Consider the following 7,223-nt stretch of genomic DNA (forward strand, 5'->3'; position numbering starts at 1 on the left):
ACCTATCTCTAAAACTAAGAACAGTGAGTGTTTGTCATCATTTAATTACAATATGTCAATTTATTGCAAAGGTCCAAAAAGTAGCCCAATAAGATGTCCAATATGTCCCTACACCTACCATATACACTCATCTCTAAAACTAAAAACAGAGTATTTATCATTGTTCTACTAAATGTCCATTTCTGTATACCTATCTCTATAGCTAAGAACAGTGAGAATTTGTCGTCATTAAACTAGTATATGTCCATTTTTTGGAAAGGTAAAAAACGTTGCACAATCAGTTGTCCAATATGTCCCTACACCTACCATATACACTCATCTGTATATCTAAAAACAGATTATTTATAATCGTTCTAATGAACGTCCATCTTTTTATACCTATCTGTAAAACTAAGAACAGTGACTATTTGTCATCATTTATTTAATATATGTCAATTTATTTCAAAGGTCCAAAAACTAGCCCAATGAGATGTTCAATATGTCCCTACACCTACCATATACACTCATCTCTAAAACTAAAAACAGAGTATTTATCATTGTTCTAATGAACGTCCATTCTTGTATGCCTATCTTTAAAACAAAGAACAGTGAGAATTTGTCATCATTTAACTAGTATAAGTCTATTTTTTGCATTGCAAAGGTAAAAAAAGTGGCACAATGAGATGTCCAGTATGTCCCCACACCTAACATATACACTCATCTGTATAACTAGAAGCAGATTATTTATCATCGTTCCAATGAACGCCCATTTTTATATACTTATCTTTAAAACTAAGAACAGTGAGTATTGGTATTATTTAAGTATCATAAGTCCAATTTTTGCAAAGATCCAAAATTAGAAGAAGAATATGTCCAATATGTCCCTACAGCTACCATAAACACTTATCTCTAAAACAAAAACATAGTATTTATCATCGTTCTAATGAATGTCCATTTTTGTATACCTCTAACATTAAGAACAGTGAGTATTTGTCATCATTTAAGCAGTATATGTCCATTTTTTGAGAAGATCCAAAAAGTAACACAATGAGATGTCCAATATGTCCCTACACCTACCATATACACTCATCTCTAAAACTAAAAACAGAGTATTTATCATTGTTCTAATGAACGTCCATTCTTGTATACCTATCTTTAAAACTAAGAACAGTGAGAATTTCTCATCATTTAACTAGTATAAGTCTATTTTTTTGCAAAGGTAAAAAAAGTAGCACAATGAGATGTCCAGTATGTCCCCACACTTAACATATACACTCATCTCGAAAACTAAAAACAGAGTATTTATCACCGTTCTAATAAACGTCCATTTTTTGTATACTTATCTCTAAAACTAAGAACAGTGAGTATTGGTATTATTTAAGTTCATAAGTCCAATTTTTGCAAAGATCCAAAATTAGAAGAAGAATATATCCAATATGTCCCTACAGCTACCATATACACTTATCTCTAAAACTAAAAACATAGTATTTATCATCGTTCTAATGAACGTCCATTTTTGTATACCTATCTCTAAAACTAAGAACAGTGAGTGTTTGTCATCATTTAATTACAATATGTCAATTTATTGCAAAGGTCCAAAAAGTAGCCCAATAAGATGTCCAATATGTCCCTACACCTACCATATACACTCATCTCTAAAACTAAAAACAGAGTATTTATCATTGTTCTATCAAATGTCCATTTTTGTATACCTATCTCTATAACTAAGAACAGTGAGAATTTGTCATCATTTAACTAGTATATGTCCATTTTTATAAAGGTAAAAAACGTAGCACACTCAGATGTCCAATATGTCCCTACACCTACCATATGCACTCATCTGTATAACCAAAAACAGATTATTTATCATCGTTCTAATGAACGTCCATTTTCCTATACCTATCTCTAAAACTGTGAAAAGTGAGTATTTGTCATCATTTACCCAGTAGAAGTCTATTTCTTGCAAAGGTTCAAAAAGTAACACAATGAGACTTCCAATATATCCCTACACCTACCATATACACTCATCTCAAAAACTAAAAACAGAGTATTTATGATCGTTCTAATGAACGTCCATTTTTGTATACCTATCTCTAAAACTAAGAACAGTGAGTATTTGTTATCATTTAATTAGTATATGTCCATTTTTACAAAGGTCGAAAAAATAGCACAACGAGATGTCCAATATGTCCCAACACCTACCATATACACTCATCTCTAAAATTAAAAACAGAGTATTTATCATCGTTCTAATGAACGTCCATTTTTGTATACCTATCTCTAGAACTAAGAACAATGAGTATTTGTCGTCCTTTAATTAGTATAAATCCATTTTTTGCAAAGATCTAAATAGTAGCACAATGAGATGTCCAATATGTCCCTACACCTGCCATATACACTCATATCTAAAACTAGAAACAGAATATTGATCATTGTTCTAATGAACGTCCATTTTTGTATACTTATCTCTAAAACTAAGAACAGTGAGTATTGGTATTCTTTAAGTATTATAAGTCCAATTTTTGCAAAGATCCAAAATTAGAACAATGAGATGTCCAATATGTCCCTACACCTACCATATACACTCATCTGTATAACTATCAACAGATTATTTATGATCGTTCTCATGGACGTCCGTTTCTGTATACCTATCTCTAAAACTAAGAACAGTGAGTGTTTGTCATCATTTAACTAGTATAAGTCTATTTCTTGCAAAGGTCGAAATAGTAGCACAATTAGGTTTCGAATATGTCCCTACACCTACCATATACACTTATCTCAAAAACTAAAAACAGAGTATTTATCATCGTGCTAAAGATAGTCTATTTTGTACACCTATCTCTAAAACTAAGATCAGTGAGTATTTCTCCTCATATAACTAGTATAAGTCCATTTTTTCAAAGTTACAAAAAGTAGCAAAATGAGATGTCAAATATGTCACTATACCTACCACATACACTCGTCTCTAAAACTAAAAGCAGATTATTTATCATCGTTATAATGAACGTCCATTTTAGCATACCTGTCTCTAAAAATAAGAACAGTGAGTATTTATCATCACTCAACTAGTATAAGTCCATTTCTTACAAGGGTCCAAAAAGTACCACAATGAGATGTCCAATATGTCCCTACACCTACCATATACACTCATCTCTAAAACTGAAAACAGAGAATTTATCATCGTTCTAATAAACGTCTATTTTTTATACCTATCTCTAAAACTAAGAACAGTAAGGATTTATCATCATTTAACTATCATAAGTCCATTTTTTGCAAAGGCCCAGAAATTTCCACAATAAGATGTTCAATATGTCCCTACACCTACCATATACACTCATCTCTAAAACTAGAAATAGAGTATTTATCATCGTTCTAATAAACGTCCATTTTTGTATACTTATTTCTAAAACTAAGAACAGTGAGTATTGGTATTATTTAAGTATCATAAGTCCAATTTTTGCAAAGATCCAAAATCAGAACAATGATATGGGCAATATGTCCTTACACCTAGCATATACACTCATCTCTAAAACTAAAAAACTAGTATTTATCATCGTGCTAATGATCGTCCATTTTGTACACATATTTCTAAAACTAAGAACAGTGAGTATTTGTCATTATTTATTTAGTATATGTCCATTCCTTGCAAAGGCCCAAAAAGTAGCACATCGAGATGTCCAATATGTCCCTACACCTACCATATACACTCATCTCTAAAATAAAAACAGAGTATTTATCATCGTTCTAATGAACGTCCATTTTTGTATACCTATCTCTAAAACAAAGAACAGTGAGTATTGTTTTTTTTCAAAAGATCCTAAATTAGAACAATGAGATGTCCAATATGTCTTTGCACCTATCTCTAAAACTAAGAATAGTGAGTATTTCTCATCATTTAACTATAATAAGTCAACACTTTTGCAAAGGTCCAAAGAGTAGCACAATGAAATGTCCACACCTACCACATACACTAATCTCTAAAACTAAAAAAAGTATTTATCATCGTTCTAACGAACGTCTATTTTTGTAAACCTATCTCCAAAGCTAAAAACAGTGATTATTTGTTATCATTTAACTAGTATAAGTCCATTTCTTGCAAAGGTCCGAAAAGTAGAACAATGAGATGTCCAACATGCCCCTACACCTACCATATACACTCATCTCTAAAACTATAAACAGTATTTATCATCGTTTTAGTGAACGTCCATCTTCATATACCTATCTCTAAAACTAAGAACAGTGAGTATTTGACATCATTTAATTAGTATATATCAATTTATTCCAAAGGTCCAAAAAGTACCCCAATAAGATGTCTAATATGTCCTTACACCTACCATATACACTCATCTCTAAAACTAAAAACAGAGTATTTTTCATCGTGCTAATGATCGTCCATTTTGTACACCTATTTGTAAAACTAAGAACAGTGAGTATTTGTCATCATTTAACGAGTATAAGTCCATTTTTTTGCAAAGGTCCAAAAAGAGCATCAATGAGATGTCCAATATGTCCCTACACCTTCCATATACACTTATCTCTAAGACTAAAAACAAAGTATTTATCATCGTTCTAACGAACGTCCATTTTTGTATACCTATCTCTAAAAGTAAGAACAGTGAATATTTGTCATGATTTAAATATTATAAGTATTTTTTGCAAAGGTCAAAAAATTGCACAATGAGATGTCCAATATTTCCCTACACCTACCATATACACTCATCTGTATAGCTAAAAACAGATTATCTATCATCGTTCTAATGAACGTCCATTTTTGTATACCTATCTCTAAATTTAAGAACAGTGAGTATTTCTCATCATTTAACTAGTATAAGTCCATTTCTTTCAAAGATTCAAAAAGTAGCACAATGAGATGTCCAATATGCCCCTACACCTACCATATACACTCATCTCTAAAACTAAAAACAGAGTATTTATCATCGTTCTAATGAACGTCCATTTTGTATACCTATCTCGAAAACTAAGAATAGTGAGTATTTCTCATTATTTAAGTATTATAAGATCCAAAATCAGAACAATGAGATGTCCAATATGTCTTTGCACCTATCTCTAAAACTAAGAATAGTGAGTATTTCTCATCATTTAACTATAATAAGTCAACACTTTTGCAAAGGTCCAAAGAGTAGCACAATGAAATGTCCACACCTACCACATACACTAATCTCTAAAACTAAAAAAAGTATTTATCATCGTTCTAACGAACGTCTATTTTTGTAAACCTATCTCCAAAGCTAAAAACAGTGATTATTTGTTATCATTTAACTAGTATAAGTCCATTTCTTGCAAAGGTCCGAAAAGTAGAACAATGAGATGTCCAACATGCCCCTACACCTACCATATACACTCATCTCTAAAACTATAAACAGTATTTATCATCGTTTTAGTGAACGTCCATCTTCATATACCTATCTCTAAAACTAAGAACAGTGAGTATTTGACATCATTTAATTAGTATATATCAATTTATTCCAAAGGTCCAAAAAGTACCCCAATAAGATGTCTAATATGTCCTTACACCTACCATATACACTCATCTCTAAAACTAAAAACAGAGCATTTTTCATCGTGCTAATGATCGTCCATTTTGTACACCTATTTGTAAAACTAAGAACAGTGAGTATTTGTCATCATTTAACGAGTATAAGTCCATTTTTTTGCAAAGGTCCAAAAAGAGCATCAATGAGATGTCCAATATGTCCCTACACCTTCCATATACACTTATCTCTAAGACTAAAAACAAAGTATTTATCATCGTTCTAACGAACGTCCATTTTTGTATACCTATCTCTAAAAGTAAGAACAGTGAATATTTGTCATGATTTAAATATTATAAGTATTTTTTGCAAAGGTCAAAAAATTGCACAATGAGATGTCCAATATTTCCCTACACCTACCATATACAATCATCTGTATAGCTAAAAACAGATTATCTATCATCGTTCTAATGAACGTCCATTTTTGTATACCTATCTCTAAATTTAAGAACAGTGAGTATTTCTCATCATTTAACTAGTATAAGTCCATTTCTTTCAAAGATTCAAAAAGTAGCACAATGAGATGTCCAATATGCCCCTACACCTACCATATACACTCATCTCTAAAACTAAAAACAGAGTATTTATCATCGTTCTAATGAACGTCCATTTTGTATACCTATCTCGAAAACTAAGAATAGTGAGTATTTCTCATTATTTAAGTATTATAAGATCCAAAATCAGAACAATGAGATGTCCAATATGTCTTTGCACCTATCTCTAAAACTAAGAATAGTGAGTATTTCTCATCATTTAACTATAATAAGTCAACACTTTTGCAAAGGTCCAAAGAGTAGCACAATGAAATGTCCACACCTACCACATACACTAATCTCTAAAACTAAAAAAAGTATTTATCATCGTTCTAACGAACGTCTATTTTTGTAAACCTATCTCCAAAGCTAAAAACAGTGATTATTTGTTATCATTTAACTAGTATAAGTCCATTTCTTGCAAAGGTCCGAAAAGTAGAACAATGAGATGTCCAACATGCCCCTACACCTACCATATACACTCATCTCTAAAACTATAAACAGTATTTATCTTCGTTTTAGTGAACGTCCATCTTCATATACCTATCTCTAAAACTAAGAACAGTGAGTATTTGACATCATTTAATTAGTATATATCAATTTATTCCAAAGGTCCAAAAAGTACCCCAATAAGATGTCTAATATGTCCTTACACCTACCATATACACTCATCTCTAAAACTAAAAACAGAGCATTTTTCATCGTGCTAATGATCGTCCATTTTGTACACCTATTTGTAAAACTAAGAACAGTGAGTATTTGTCATCATTTAACGAGTATAAGTCCATTTTTTTGCAAAGGTCCAAAAAGAGCATCAATGAGATGTCCAATATGTCCCTACACCTTCCATATACACTTATCTCTAAGACTAAAAACAAAGTATTTATCATCGTTCTAACGAACGTCCATTTTTGTATACCTATCTCTAAAAGTAAGAACAGTGAGTATTTCTCATCATTTAAGTATTATAAGATCCAAAATCAGAACAATGATATGTCCAACATGTCTCTACACCTTTACTATACACTCACACCTAAAACTAAAAACAGAGTAATTATCATGTTTCTAATGAACGTCCATTTTTGTATACCTATCTCTAAAACTATGAACAGTGAGTATTTGTCATCATTTAATAAGTAGAAGTCAATTTTTTTCAAAG

Source organism: Penaeus japonicus, unplaced genomic scaffold (assembly GCF_977035675.1).
Source record: "Penaeus japonicus unplaced genomic scaffold, GWHDUDI00000001_assembly GWHDUDI00000029, whole genome shotgun sequence".
In the NCBI taxonomy this organism is placed as follows: domain Eukaryota; kingdom Metazoa; phylum Arthropoda; class Malacostraca; order Decapoda; family Penaeidae; genus Penaeus; species Penaeus japonicus.